The sequence below is a fragment of the Anastrepha ludens genome, chromosome 5 (genome assembly GCF_028408465.1).
Source record: "Anastrepha ludens isolate Willacy chromosome 5, idAnaLude1.1, whole genome shotgun sequence".
Lineage (NCBI taxonomy): Eukaryota > Metazoa > Arthropoda > Insecta > Diptera > Tephritidae > Anastrepha > Anastrepha ludens.
In genome coordinates this window covers 107850958-107867693 of record NC_071501.1, presented here as the reverse complement: position 1 = coordinate 107867693, position 16736 = coordinate 107850958, and the positions used below count along the sequence as shown (strand labels likewise).

Below are 16736 nucleotides of genomic sequence, written 5' to 3'. Positions count from 1 at the left end.
TTTTTGTGGCGATGTGTTGGTACTCATGTCTCTCACTCATGCCAACGAGTTCGGACATTTTGAATGTTCAGTTAATTGTTGACAGCTGCTTTGCTTGCACGTGTTTCGGCTCGTCTTCGATTTTTGCCTATTCAAAAAGATGGATCAAAGAACCTGTATCAAATTTTGTGTGAAAAACGAAATTAAGTGTGCGGAAGCATTCCGAATGTTGACTGTGTCATACGGAGAAGCTACTTTGGACCAAAGCAACGTTTATTGGTGGCACAAAATCTTCTCAGAAGGCCGAGAAGATGTGAACGACGAAAAGCGTGCCGGACGCCCGAGCACTTCAACAACAGGCGAAAAAATAGATGAAGTTAGGAAAAGGTATTAGCCAATCGGCGAATCACCGTTAGAGAAATTGCTGAGGACTTAGACATATCGATTGGCCCGTGTCATTCGATTTTTTCAATGATTTGGGCATGACGGGTCGCTGCAAAATTCATACCAAAACTGCTCAATTTCGACCAAAAGCAGCATCGCATGAACAATGCTAATGAGAAGTTGGACTCTGTCCGCGACGACCCAAATTTGCTCCAGAGGGTCATAACTGGTGATGAATCGTGGGTTTATGCTTATGACGTGGAAATCAAAGCTTAATCATCTCAATGGAAACTGCCGCACGAACCAAGACCGAAAAGGCGCCCCAAGTTCGGTCGAATATAAAAGTTTTGCTTACAGTTTTCTTCGATTGCAGGGGCGTTGTGCGTGATGAGTTCTTGCCACAAGGTAAAACGGCCAATATAGAATATTACCTGCAAGTTAGGCGCAATTTGCGCGAAGCAATCCAGCAGCAACCAGCAGAAATAATAAATTGTCAAAAATTAACACAATTTTTGAGCCACTTGAAACGTACGCATTATGATACCAGAATCTCCAGCATTGAAATCTGCCTGTAGAGGTTAGGTGATGTTCTGTCTAGATGATGAAAAGACAACTGAACACTATGTGGCACCCGTTCTCATGTATTCAAGGCTCTGGTGAACGACGCTAGTAATACCCACTGACGATTGTTGTGGAACCTCTTCTGTGGTTTGAAACCCAATTCGAAAAGGACTTGGCTTAACTTTTTATTAACAATTGATGCTAATTGCTTAAGAATGGTAAAAACGACTCGCAAAAATTTTTAGAACTCACTTAAAACCTTTATGCGATAACAGTGCCATTTAATAAAAGAAAATTTCATGCTTTGTCTTTTCTTCAATTACATTAATCCAACAATCATTCTGTCAAACATAATTTTGTATTCTAAAAACTGGCTTCCCAAAACATTGTGGACTCTTTTAAGTGTAGCATCGCTTCAATTACTCGAACATTACCAACACTTCAACCAACTGCTAACCAACTCAACACACCATAAACCAATCCGCAACCGGCTCAACCGAACATTCCACTAGTTAGTACCGAGGCAGGATAGGAACTTTAGGGCAGCAACAGCAGCAACAGTGGCAGCAGCAGCAGTCGTAAAAGTCTCAAGTGGCAGTTGCGACAACGCAAACGCCACATTAAATTCAAAACACAAACGCCACTCCCACATTAACCGCCCACCACTACCATTGCTGCCCGCAAGCAGCCAGCAGGCAGCAGCGAAGCGAGTGCTTCACCATTCAAGCGTTCAGCACCAACAATCAGTCAGTGAATGGCACTACTGCTAGGCTGCCAAGCGTGTGGTTGTAGTTGGCGTTGTCACTGCGGTCAGGATACGTTCAAGTACGGCAGTGAGCAGCGCAAAACAACTGTTATCTTGGCAATAGTTGCAGTCGTTGTCGCAGTGGTGTGGTAGCTGGCAGCTGGATGCTGGATTTGTCAGGATGAGCGTTGAAAGTCATGCTACCTTGTCAAAATAAATAGGCAGCATGTGGGAGATGCTGGCACCACTATTATCCTGTCTGCTACTCATCCTCCCTTTCTACCCTTTATCTCTCTCGTTCACTCTCCCTCTCTGTATTCACCATTCGTCCACATTTAAAGAACATAAATTGTAACAACTAATGGTGGCACAGATGGCTGCACGAATGAATGGATGGATGGATGGATGGCTGAGTGGCTCGGAGCTCATATGTCAGCATCAAATTCTCATGACGAATGCGAAGCATATTTTTACGTTTAAGTATCATCAGCAGCACACCAAATGCTTATATAAGTTAACGGTGGTACATATAAAGTATGTGGCTTCATATACAGTGTGCGATAAAAATATGTATAATTTAAAGTTTATATTCGGACAAATATGTATACTTGTTTACTTCGGTCGGGAGCAAAGGGCCTCGACAAGACTCTTCTATCGTACACGATTCTGGGCTGTTGTTTTTCCGCCTTCCCATGTGATCTCGGCATCTGTCTATGTGATGACGGCTGCCTCTGCTCACTTGCGGGTTTATGTCCAGTGCCATTCTCTTTTTGCTATCTGTTTATTTTCTGAGTGTGTGACCTATCCATCGCCACTTTCTGCGTTTGATTTGCCATAGGTTGGGTTTTTCATTCGTTGATCTCCATGGGTCGCTGATGTTGCCGTTGTGAAGCACTGCCAGTTCGAAGTTCTCATAAGGAGCTCTGATGAGGCGAATTGTCTTAGCGGGAATTCTCTTTCTACTCAAGCCCAGCCATATTTGGTCTCATTTGATTGTATCGAATGCCTTCCTAACTTTATACCGGCATAACTTTATGTATATTTTATAGCTACAAAATTTTAGAAAACTATTTTTGAAATTTTAATAAAAAACTTTTTTTTAGTTGGGGTATATTTTTTCTAAACATTTTGGAAAGTTTAATAAATTTAATTGTTTGTTAGGTTGGGTATTTTTTCTAAAATTTTTAGAAATTTTAATAAACTTAATTTTTTGTTAGTTTGGGCTTTTTTTCTAAAAAATTTAGAAATAATTATTAATAAAATTTTTCCAAATTGTTGTACCTGTTTTTTTAGTTTGCACATATTTTTTCTAAACATTTTGTAAATTTTAATAAAATTCATTTTCTGTTCTAAGGTTGGTCATATTTTTTTTCTAAAATTTTTAGAAATTTTAGTAAAGTTGTTTCGGATTGTAATAGGACTATGAATAAGTTCGTGCGGTTTTTTTCGAAATTTGAAACTTTATTGACGTAAAATGGTTACAAATTTAATATTCAAAATATTGTCCATCGCTTACTACTACTTTTTCCCATCTTTCTGGCAATTCACGGATTCCCTTTGTGAAAAATTCGGTCGGTTTTGCCGCAATCCACGAATCGATCCATTTTTTGACTTCATCGTAATTACGGAAGTGCTGGTCAGCCAGGCCATGTTGCATCGATCGGAAGAGATAGTAATCGGATGGCGCAAGGTCTGGACTATACGGCGGGTGGGGTAGGACATCCCATTTGAGCGTTTCTAAGTATGTTTTGACCACTTGTGCAACATGTGGCCGAGCATTGTCATGTTGCAAAATAACTTTGTCGTGTCTATCGGCGTATTGCGGCCGTTTTTCTCGCAGTGCTCGGCTCAAACGCATCAATTGTCGTCGGTAGACATCCCCCGTAATCGTTTCATTCGGTTTCAGTAGCTCATAATACACAACACCCAGCTGGTCCCACCAGATACACAGCATAACCTTCAGGCCATGAATATTCTGCGCCGACGTCGATGTTGAAGCATGGCCAGGGTATCCATACGTTGCCCGACGTTTTGGATTGTCGTAATGGACCCACTTTTCATCGCCAGTCACAATTCGATGCAAAAAACCCTTTCTTTTGTGCCGTTGAAGCAGTTGTTCGCATGCCATAAAACGGCGTTCAACGTCTCTTGGCTTCAATTCATACGGCACCCAATGGCCTACCTTTCGGATCATTCCCATGGCTTTTAAACGTTTGGAAATGGTTGATTGATCAACTCCCAAAGTTTTTGCAACCTCTTCTTGCGTTTGAGCCGGATCTTGATCGAGCAATTCCTCCAATTCGGTATCCATGAACTTTGGCGGCGCACCCTCGCGTTCTTCGTCTTCCAAGCCAAAATCACCACTTTTAAAGCGTGCAAACCACTTCTGGCACGTTCGCTCAGATAGAGCATGCTCACCATAAACTTCCACCAAGATACGATGACTTTCGGCTGCTTTTTTCTTCATATTAAAATAATGAAGAAGAATTCCCCGCAAAAACACATTATTTGGCACGAAATTCGACATTTTCAAGTGTGGTAAAAATATTGTTGTTTACGCTTCAAATAAAAAACTTATACTGACGTTTGTGCCTTACGACAGTAGCTCTCCAATGAATGTTTGGAAATGTGGATCGATGGAATAATAATCAAGTTACGCCATCTGTTGTAAAACCGCACGAACTTATAAATAGACCTATTAGTACCAGTTTTCTTAAGTTTGGGTATATTTTTTCTACAATTTTGGAAATTTTTTTAGCTTAGACATATTTTACAGTATTTATTAGAATATATGTAAACTATATTTTTTTATCTTTGCCCCAGAGCCCGTTCTGCCACTCCCTTCTGCAGGCTTCAAAGCCACAATTAGCAAATGGGTTATTACAACCCAAAAGCGAGCTTGGTAGGCTGAGAGAGGCTGCAGTTGGACTAAGCTGATGTTACCTGTCATGTCCGATCGACTGTCGCAAATTCTCCTGTCATTAAGCAGAAGGGACTGCAGACAGCTGGTCGGACTGATGACGGGCCGCCACTTTCTATGGGCGAAGTACATGTAAAAGGTGCGCATCTCAGATAGTGCACTCTGCCGAGAAGAGGAGGATGAGACGGCGGACCACTTCCTGTGTGTCTGCCCCGCCTTCACTCGTATCAGGTTTGGGGTCTTTGGCACTTATGTGTTAAGAAGCGACCACCTTGGCTCCTTGGCACCATAAGATCTACTCAGATTTCTTAGGAAATCGAGTAGATTTAAAGAAAATAAAAGGTAATACGAGTGCAGTACAATGGACTTAATTAATGTCTGAGTGCTGCACTTGCTAGTTGTCCCGACAAAAAAAAAAATTTCATTATAAATTAAAAGTAAAAAACCTTGCAAACTGTACGATTTGCGTTGACACTCACTGTACCTCTACCACGCAACATAATCCTGTACACTCCAATATGGCAACTATGTTGCCAAGCAGCCTTCTTTGGCGCGTATTTTACGATTATCACTGCAGCAGAAGGCAATCGGCGAATAGTCACAGCTCTCATAAAATAGTTCAACGGTGTTAAGTTGCATGACAGTCCAAGCAGGAGCAAATAAACTACGCATATCACTACTAGCGCAGCTAATACTCGTAATGATCGAAGGATGAGCGACAGCCAGAATAGGGAATAGTAGCAGTAGTGGCGCTGCGATGGCAGAGGAGTCATAGCAGTAGATCTGATACAAGTTAATTAGTGGAAAATGTTGCGAAACGGAATTTTCACTCGTAAAATGGGGCAAAGCTAGTTAGCTAATGGGACTAGCGAACTCTTAATAAATGTGGCATTTTAAATACTAAACTCAAATACTGCAAAGGGTTTAAAGTTGAAAAGTTAAAGTGCGGTCGAATCTGCTTAACTAAAAGTCAAATAGTTAATTTAAGTTGTAGCGAGCTTAGGCAGACTTGGTTTGGGGTGGACGGTAAAATGCCGGTTGAACGTGTTGTAGGAGTACTTGTTGCGCCCTTTTGATACTTAAGCAATTTGGAAGGTCTCAAAAGTAATAACAGAAGAAAAAGAGAGCCGAACAGCAACGAGCTCAAGGCTCTAATTACCCAAGGGGAGCATCATCATTAGCAGCAGCGCAGTGATGGCTGACCGAAATCGACGCATCGACGACAACCACAGACATTTGAGTCTTGGACTCGCAATGACGTACTACTTGACGTAGATTTACTAGAAGACGAGCCTATAGAATGAAGCTGAGTACAAATATGGTTCTTTTATGGTTGCAGCTCTGGGATTTCCTGAGGTAATGCAGAAACTAGCCTCGGGAAGGGTGTATTCCCAAAAGAAGAGGAGAGATTGTTTTAGTGGCCACACTACTCAATGCAGTTGACGACGGTTGCTGTAGGTACGTAGGAATTTTGAACCCTTATTCGCCCACCAAAAAAAAAAAGTAAGACTATAATTACCAATTGTCGCCCTTTGGATGATCCCACTGATCCTATTAGGACACAGTCCTGACGCCATTAACACCACATCATCAGCGTACGCCACCGCTTTTACCCCACCTATATTAAGCTTTGTTAAGACTTTGCTAATAACGCATAACCAAGGAAGTGGAGACAACACTCCCCCCTGTGGAGTCCCCCTGTGGACCTTCTTGGTTATGCTGATATTACCCATATTAGCTTTGATGATCCCGGTTTCTAGCATAGAGATGACGGAATCACTGATGCAATTGTCAACCTCTAAGTCTATCAACGCCCTTTGGGTAGCATCTGTACTAACATTGTTAAAGGCGCCTACTATATCCAAGAATGCCGACATGGTATAATGTTTGTTCTCTAGAGAGCCCTCCATTGTTCGGGTTACCTCGTGAAGCGCTGTCTCCGTAGATTTGCCCCTTTAAGGTACGCATGTTGTGCAGTTAATATACTAGAACTCTCCAAAGAGCTTCTGAGACATATATCCAAAAGCCTTTCAAAAGTTTTTAACAGGAAAGGCGAAAGACTGATTGGCCTAGGTATAATTCTTCGCTGATTTATGTCCCCTCCTGCCTATTTTTGGAATGAAGACGACCTTGACTAGTTTCCAACTATCTGGAATATGACCTAGGTTTAAACACGCTTTAAAAATTTCCTCTGGCCATGGTAGGATACAGTCCAAGGCTTCCTGTAACATCTTTGGGATGATCCCATCTGGCCCCGGAGATTTAAAAGGTGAAAAAGATTTAATTGTCCATGCAACTTTCTCCTTTGTAATTATTTCTTTTGCAAGATGCTGTGGATTATATTGGTTCCGCCTGATATTTCCCTTCCCACTTTCGTGGACGCTGCACCCTGGGAAATGCGTGTTTAGCAGAAATTCTAGCGATTCTTCTGTCGTAGCAGTCCAAGTACCATCAGGCTTCTTGACCCAAGAAGCCATTGAATGATCTCGGGACAGAACATGGCTAAGCCTAACCTGGTGGATTCGACTGACGAACAAAATTCCCTCCATTTCTCTTTCTTGGCGGCCCTAATTGCCTTTTTGTACTGTCTCCGACTCTCTCTGTACAATTCCCAATTTCCTGTCGAGTAGCTGTGGTTAAACGTTGATCTAGAGTTTCCCTTAGTTTTGAGAGCTCCTGCTCCACCAAGGAGGGTGGGAAATTTTGCTAAATTTTAAGGGGCAGGACGTTTTGTAGGCCCTACTAAATGCCGTCTCGTGTTGTAACTCTACTCTCGAGGTGAGAGTGATTTGGTGGATGGGATCATTTCCTATCCTTTTATATACTATGTTTCTGAACCTCTTCCAGTTGGTTCTTAATGGATTTCTATACGGTAAAATACGGTTTTATTAGCGACCCTCCAATTGTCTAACCTTACTGAGCTGTTTTCAGACAATAGAGTAACATAGATCACTTCCTCCCATCCCCTGAAGTACTCCCTACTGGGAAAGGTGAAAGTGGGAGTGTTACCCCTGTTACATACCGACAAGTTAGTGTTAATTATAAAATCATAAAGACACTCACCTCGGTCGTTAATTTCGGTTTAATGCAATTTTTTTTTATGGACTTAGTAAGCAGTCAACGTAGGTCCAAAGTGATTTAAAAAATTATGCTTTTTTTTTTGTAGATGCTAACAAGCTGAATATTTCTTCTTCCGTTTGAAACGAATTTCACTGAAATTTCTTTATTTCCCTTTGATCTATTAAATAACAAAAAACTGAGTAAACTATCCACTAAGAATTGTTTCTTTCTTTCAGGCAAATAAAGGACGCTTCAAAACTTCAGTAGACGCGCAAATGAGGTAAGCAGCAGTTAGAAAAAAAATCGCACTTATTTCAAGACACCATAATTTATTTTAATTTACTCCGACGTGCAAAACCCGGCAATGCATTGAAAACACTTTGTCTTTTTGGTATGATAGACGCAGGTTACCCCTCAAGAAATTAACTTTTCTGCTCTGAGAATTTATTCTAAATCGTTTCGCTTTGATGAGTTGAGATTTGATCTGCAAGACTGTTTATGAAGTTAAGATATAGGCATTAAGTGAAGCCCAACTCTCCTTCCCTATTAGCAAATCTACCGTCTACCGTGTTTCACACTGAAGTGCTGACTGTCGCAACCTCAAAAAGGGATTTCAGGGCTTCTTTGCTGTTAACTTCTCAGCTGCCAAGAGCTTCCTTATTCATATAATTACGTCCAGGTCAGTTTAGAAGTGTTGCGACACCCTTGAGCTTCCGGCAGCGAATAACACAGTGAGACTGTGATCACTACGGGGCGGTCACTATAAATTAGAGGTAAAATTAGGCCAAGCACCTAGCAAATGATGTATGCGAATTTATGCACGTATAAAGTAGTTTAGGGTGGCAACAAAAAATTAATATTTTAATGCTACCGCCTAAGTTTGTTCCATGGCTCAAAAAATCAGACATATATTTTTTGTTTTACTTGATGTTTCATTAAATTCTAATGATTAAAAGGTACTCTCCCGTAAGTTGGGTTTGAAATGTGAAAATTATGTCCTTTGCTGTATTTAAAATAAATTTCTAACTATTTTTTAGGGATACAAAATACAAAAAAAAATATTAAAAATTAGATTTTCATAACGGGTAAATTAAGAATAATTTAAAAAATGGATGAGCAATTCCCGATACCGGATTCAATTATTTTCCTCATGGCCTTACTGTGCGCAATCTCAGCTATTTCTGAAAAAGAAAAAACAATAGGGGGTGGTGTTTTCTACAGATGATAAAACAAAAAAGTGTTTCAAAATTTTTTGCAAACAAATTTTACCAAACAATTAAAAAAAAAAATTTATTAAAATAAAAATGGCTTAAATATATTTTACCCTAAAACTTGAAAACAGTTATAAAAATATTAAAAATAATTTTAAAAATATTAAGAAAAAAAAGCAGTGGATGGTGCTTTCCACAAATGATAAAAACAATATTTCCCAAAAACTTTTTACTACAATTTTTTTTCACTTAAAATTTTTTCCAAAGAAAAAAGTTTTAAAAAATTGCTTAAGCACATTTTATCTTAAGACATAAAAAAATATAAATATATTAAAAAAAATCTTTTTAATATTGAGAAAAAAGCGCATTGGTGGTGTTTTCCACAAAAGACAAAAAACAAATTTCCCAAAAACTTTTTACTAATTTTTGTTTTTTTGCCAAAGAAACTAAAACTATATTAAAAAACTTGCTTAAGTATATTTTATGCTAAAACATTAAAAAAATTATAAAAATATAAATTTTTTTTGTTTTAATATTACAAAAAAATTACAGCCGTGATCTTCGGTGTTTTTTAAAAATGACCAAAAAAAATGTTTTTGAAAATTCTTAACATAAAAACATGACCCAAAAATTTAACTCTTCTCTTTACAAAAAATAAAATAAAAAAAAATGTAAGTATATTTTATCCTAATAATATAAAAACCATTAAAAGGAGTTAATTCCAAAAAAATGTAAGACCATTTATAAAAACCGGAACACTTCACATGGAATCCTTCAAGAGTGTCATGTTTTGGCCATAGAATAGATGTGGCGTGCGTCTTGATGTTGTTCCACAAATGGAGGGACCTACTGTTTTAAGCCGACTCTGAACGGTAAATGGTTTTTATGGGGCACTTTTTCATGGTAGATATACTCTCAGAGGTTTGCCATTGCCTGCCAAGGGACGAGCGTTTGCCTGTTTTTAGATCATTCGCAAGCGTTGTATATAATTTTATACTCAGCGGCCCCTTTATCATGCCAATATCTCCCCTTCAACATTTTTTTATAAATATTTTACTTAAGTAGTTCAGGCACTTTTAAATTTCTTAGATTGTTTGCAGCAGATGTTAGCAATGCCCAACCCACCCGTTCACCTTCATCCACCCAGCCATCCACGTAGTCGCTGCTTCAATTTAGTCCTTCCGTGTTGGAATGCAAAGCTCATTCATTTAATTGAATAACTTTTTGTCCTGTGTGTCTTTTATGTGGCACACATGCAGCGCTTCGTCGCCTCCAGCGAAGCATTCCAAAGCTTTTGATGCAACTTCTTCTTGCTGAGCAAACATAAACGGGGTCATTGCCTCATTACATTCACCATTTAACTTATAACAACAACAAATTTGCAATGCTATTGAATTTGGCAACAGTCGAGTGAACGAGTCAGTGAGTGAGTGAGTGATGGCAGTCAAGTTGCCCCGCTGACGATGACGATGACGACGACGACGATGAGGTTGAAAATGAAAACTCATTTTTGTGATGGAAACATTGAGAGCAGCAATCACGGCGGGTGCAGATGGCGGGTGTTGGTCGGCAGGCAACAATTGAAACCGAAGAAGTTGGCGTGTCATGTTGTTGTTGGTTAGTGGTTTGGTTGTTGTCGACGCGCTTCATGCAAAATTAACGCATTCATTCATGCCTCTCGGTTGGGTGACGTCGCACAATGCACACACATTTGCATATGAATTTTAAATGCTTACCCGTATGAGCAATTGTATGTGGGTATGTGTGAATAAGCGTTTGCATGTGGAAGTGCATAAGTATGCATATGTTTGGTGAATGCGTCCATCCTTGCCAAGTAGGGTCCATCAACGTTCTGGGTTCCCTAGAGTTGTTCTGCCTCTACCGTCAATACCGTCAGCGTCGTCTCTCGGTGTTGCCAAGTTTTCTTTGTGTGCACTTGCATTGTTGCTACTTACGTTGTGTTGCACATTCACATATTACACGTTTCAGTGGATAAATGCAAAAATCCCGCATTCACTTAACTCTCCTTCTACGATTATTTGCGGCACTTGCAATTTAAATGACTGATTTTGTTCATACATTTTTTAATGAGTCGCATTCAGCTCCACATCATATCGCATGCAATTCATGCAAATGCAAAAACAACAATACCAACAACTTTTTCAGCAACATAAATGCAGCTTCTTTAGAATTGGAGAATTGGTGCTGCAACAGCTAGACAAAAATAGCAGCGTTGTGTCGAAAATTAAATTGTGCCAATCGACTGCATCGAGACGTCGATGGGCAATTCAAAAATCCCCAATGGCAAGGAATTTGATTTAGCTGCTGAATTCTCATAGATTTTCTGGAAAAACTTCCAGAAAATTCCGCGATTTCCCGGGGCCCAGAGCGGCATCTATAAGGGACCAATTCTATTCACCCACGTTTGGGTCCACCATATATGTAGCCAGCTTTCATGCTATAGGCTTGTATTCTTGTGTCTCTATTTGTGAGCTTTGTTGCATTGCGTCGAGATCTATCTTTTTTTCCATAGTACATCTTCGATGCATATCTTTACCGCATGTCAGCTGTCCTTATGTTCGAGCATAATACTGATTATGTAGCTCTGCGAGATGTCGCCAATCTGCTGCCTCAAAGCATTTCTTTCCGCGAGCCTACTAGAAAACGTGTGCTCAGCGTCAACGCTCAGCGCTTCGTAGAATGCACTTGGGATCGCTTACCTTGCCAATGCGGTATAGGTATCTCCGAAAGTATCCGTGGCCCGAGAGGAACTGAGTTAAGAAGTAGTTCACTTCCTGGGTAGTTGGGTAGTTCCTTTTGACCCATTAGCCAATTGATGGAATAAGTTTCGCCGTCCATCTGCCACTCGGTTCAGTGTGCCATCGGCTTTGCCACTGCAGCATGATTCGGTTTTTCCATTCCACGACGCTAGTTATGACGTGTTCCTTCTTGGCTACCCACGCATCCATTCATTCCCGAGCCACGTGTTCGACGGGCATCTCCCTGCTGTTCATAAAGACTGCAGCGTGAGAGACAGTGCGGTAGGCTTATATATTCACCGTTTCTGTTTACAGCCTCTTTCCTCTTCTCGCCCAATTTGTTGATGCCCATTCTGCCAAAAATCGCCTGGTCTGTGGTCAGAAATTCCTTTCGAGCATTTTCCAGTGTGCCACGCCCTCCCAGTCCCTCCAAATACATATCACGATCTTCTTTGGATGAAGATTCGGCTTCATTCTCGACTTTGGCGTATCTCCAGGAGCTACCCACTCCTTTCTTTGCATCATATTGATGCATTTCACATCTCCTGTGACGCTTCGGTACAAGAAGCGCTGTTTATGACCGCGAGTTGCTCGATGGCGGCGAGATGCTGAGAAGCAATTTGAGGGCGACTTTCTTTGTTCTTTTCCTTGAGCTCGTGAGGCACCCAGGCTCCCAATTTTCCTGTAAATCACATTGAATGAAGGTGCCTGAGAATCGTTTTATGGTTGCGGTTCGCTCTTTCCGCAAATTCACTACGGGTTTGGCGACCCTTCTCCTTCACATTTAAGACGTTCTTCATCAAATTCAGAAGACTTTCTGCTGCGGAACATGTCATCGCAGTGAAAGTCGAAATAGACTTGTAGACTTGCCTATGAAATCTTCTCCATACCCGTCGCAAATGTCCCGGCCTGCTTCGGCAGCTTTTTGACCTCGAAGAAAAGCTAAGAAGAGACTTCAGGGTATTCCAATTGTAAACCTCAAAACTAATAAAAGATGAAATAACTCAGAAATACAATTAACATAGTTTTGTAGAGCAGAAATAGTTCTATCGAATGGATGCTTAGCCTTTGCCTAACAGCAAACGAATCGCTGTAAAACAAAAGAAAATATAAAAACGCTGTGAACTTATTCCTCAATCCAAAATATTATTAAACTATACTACATTTTAGTGATATTCAAGCCTCTTTGACCATTCTGGAACTTCAAACCAACTCCAAAAAGTATTTTGATTTCACTTTTCAGTCTTTTTTTCCGAAATTATTTGAAGTAAAAATATTTTCCACTTGCTGAGGTCTTCACTTTTCATTTGACATAGACTTCCGTAAGAAATACAGTGGCCATCTGTCCTATGGCATAGGAGTACTTAGTGTCTTCGTCTCAGTACCATCCAGATCCGCTTCCATCACTGGTTTTGGATCCGTCGGTGTAGAAAGTGTGTTGATATCCCGTTAATAGGTTCTCTGGACTTAACCCTTGATCTCTATCTGGGATCAAAACGTCAGACTTCCTACCGAAGCTGACGACAGGCACCCGACTGTTCACCGGCATCGAGAATCGTGTGCACCGCTCTGACAACTGGTGGTTGACAGTGGCCAGTGCTTACTCCATTTCCCCAGACTCCGTTTAACTTGAGTCTTTACGCCGCCTTCATTGCTTCCTTTCGGGCATTAAGGGCATCACCAGATGTTGTACTCATGGCACCTGTGATACCCAAGCACACACTGCTCTGTAACCTGTTTAGGGGTTTTACTCTGGAATTAACCATTGTGGCTTTCCACCATACCACAGAGGAGTATGTAATAATGGGTCTAATCAGGGTGATGTACAGCCAGTGTACTATCGCAGGTCTTAGACCCCATGTCTTGCCAAAGGTTCTCTTACACTGCCAGAAGACTTTTAGTGTTCGAGAGACCTTCTGCTCGACGTGCTTCTTCCAGGTAAGTTTACTATCTAGGATTACTCCTAAATACGTAACCTCAGAAGACAGTTGCAGTGTTACCCCTTTCAATGTGGGTAGTAACAGGCCTTCCATATTGTGTTTCCTAGTGAAAAGCACTAAGATACTTTTTGTAGGATTCACCGAAAGACCATGCAGTTCGCACCAATACTCAAGCTTATTTAGAACTACCTGCATTTTATTGCATATAAAACTTCAAGTGATCGTCCTGAGATTAGTACGCACACATCGTCTGCGTAGGCTTGGATGTGTCCTGCAGATCATTAAGAAGAGAGTCCACCACAAAGCACCGAAGTAGGGGTGAGAGTACACCGCCTTGTGGGCAACCCTTCTTAACCTCAACCCTGACTCCTTCATCGCTTCCTCTATCCATGGTAAGCAGTTTTTTGGATAGCATAGAGTGGATTCATCTGACAATGATTTCTTCCACTCCATGACTTCTGATAGAAGAGCACATAGAGTCAAAGGTAGCATTGTCGAAAGCTCCTTCAATGTCCACAAACACACCAAGAGTATACTCTCTTGTTTCCAGCCGTTTTTCGATTATGCTAACGCACTCGTGCAGAGCCAATTCGCAAAATTTCCCACTTTGATAAGCATGTTGTCTGACGTTGAGAGGGTTTCGACTTAGAACCCTCGTTCTAATGCGCTTATCCACCATACGTTCCAGACCCTTAAGCATAAACGATGCCAGTCTTATAGGTCTGAAACTTTTTAGTAAAGCGTAGCTGTCCTTGCCTGGCTTTGGGATCAATACAACTTTCACCAACGCCACAATTGTCTAACATAAGCGTGAGCAAGACATGCCGAAAAGATTCTTTTCAAAGCCTTTATTAGTTGTTCTCCGCCTCGCTTGAGCATGACTGGGTAAATGCCATCGGGTCCTGGGGACTTAAAGTTTTCGAATGACGAGAAGGCGAACCGTATCGTTTCCTCGTTAACTATCCTGGATGCAAGAAACCAATCACGTCTGCTGGTAATTATATTGACAGGATCAGATTGATCGATAGAGCTTTGACCAACAACATTCCTCGAGCCAGGGAAATGTGTTGAAAAGAGAACATCGTATACTTCTGATTTTGAGTCCGTATAAGTACCATCTGGTTTGAGCAGTGAGTCTAGCCTAGCCGTCGATATAAACAGAAGGAAGCTCCAAAGTAACAATAAAAATATGGTGCCCTGCTCGCAAGAAAATTTGAAATTGTTTTTGTTTGTATAATTACGTTAGTAATCAGCTTTATTGACTTTATGAACCATACAAGAAAACAATTAATTTCATCCGTCGCTCCAAATTAAATTGATGGCTTATGTATCACTGAAGATATGACCGCACAGTTTTATTGCCATTATTAATTTTAGAAAAAAAAATTGTTCTAAGCACAAAAACTACTCCTATCGTGTCTCACGTGCCCACCATCTACATGCGTTTAATAGCCGACAAAACAAAAGAAAAAAATTTAAAATATTTATTGCCCATTTTCAACCACTTGTCAGGCTTTCCAAGAGCTGGTTACTACTTTAAAATTGTCTTTTTAAGATACTGAGATAGTGACGTACGTACATTGCATTCAGCGGCATGCAAGTCAGACTCACCGCATTACGGCACATATAATGCATGCCAACCGCTAGACTACATTAATCTACCCTCAATTACCAATATTCTGCGCTGACCCTTCGACTCAATTTGTATTGCCATTACCCTCCTTGTTATTGAGCATTTTACATTTCTCAATTTTTTTAGGTGCACATAAAGAGACAGTTGGTGAAAATGTAATTTCCCTCACTTTCAATATAATTTACAATATAAAATATGTATTAATTTGTTGCACAAAAAGCAGCGTTAGAGTAGCAGTAGAGCCTTGTTGGCTGCTGGAAGAAGTAATTGCTTGCTGATGACTCTTTCATCGGTGGTGGTTGGCGGTATTTTCATAACTTAGCGGTAGTGATGCAGTAAATTTTGATTCCGGACAATCGGGATATTTTTAATATAATCCCGAAATTTCATGACCAATCCCGAACCATAACTATTTCATGCAGAAAAAATGGATATGTCTAGTAATATTTTATGATAATTAGACCCACCTTAACACACAATTTTATGATACTGCTGAAAGTTTAAGATTGGCGGTTTTTAATTAAATTATAATACTTATTTTAAAATAGTGCAAAAAACAATACTTCATATACAGGGTGGGCCATATAGCGTTTGCTTTTTGAACCACTTTTTTTTTTTTGAGAATGGTAACACAAATGACATATCAAATGTGTTCATAATTCACTTAAATGTTTGACATTTACGAAAAGGGACACTATACGCCTGAACAAAATTGGGAAATATTGAGAACCCATTCCCAAAGTGGTGAGTCTTCTTCTTCTTTTCTGATTTTCACATCGGTGGCTACGTCAATAAGCAAAATTGTCGGATTTGGGGTTCAGAAAATCCACACGTTACTGTAGAGAAACAAATGCATTAACAACGAGTCACTGTTTAATGCGGTTTTTGGTCTGGCGGCATCATTGGGCAATTTTTTTTTCGAAAATGAGCGAGGAGCCGCGGTTACAGTAAATGGCGAGCGTTACCGTGACATGTTCAACGAGTTGTTTCCAAAAATTGAAGAGGTTGACAGGGACGACATTTGATTTCAACAGGACGGTGTAACTTGTGACACTGCCAAAGTTACACTCGAACTTTTGGCTACCTTTTTTGAAAACCGAATAATCAGCCGAAATTCCGATATCAATTGTCCGCCTCGGAGCTGTGATTTAAGCCCATTGGACAATTTTGGAGGGAGCCGTTAAGGACAACTGCTATGCGAACTATCCAGAGACGATTGATGCTTTAAAACACGAAATCGAAGTTGCCATTCATGAAATTGGAGCCCAATCAATCAAAAATGTGCTTAAAAATTGGGTTGATCGAATGGCCTACTCTAAAGCCAGTCGTGGCAGTCATTTGAAAGATATTATTTTTCATTCATAAATGACAATGTTCAATCTTCAAAATAAAAAAAAAAAAGTTTGAAAAAATATTGATTAGTTTTGTTTTTATAGCCGATTCAAAAAGCAAATTTTACAATTGTTAATAAATTTTTGAAGCAGGTTAAAGTTTAGGCAATATTGCCTATAAGTTTATGTGGCACTACAACCGGGTAGCGTTTT

General features: G+C 40.2%; 1 protein-coding gene across 1 annotated transcript in view; it reads left to right on the top strand.

Annotated features, from left to right (window-relative positions):
* The window catches only part of LOC128864834 (alpha-protein kinase 1-like), a 197259-nt gene that overhangs the window by 84472 nt on the left and 96051 nt on the right, over window positions 1-16736 (top strand). The window contains exon 2 of the mRNA XM_054104592.1: window positions 7886-7929. The gene's annotated coding sequence lies outside the window, so the exon portion shown is untranslated. The remainder of the gene's footprint in view (window positions 1-7885; window positions 7930-16736) is intronic.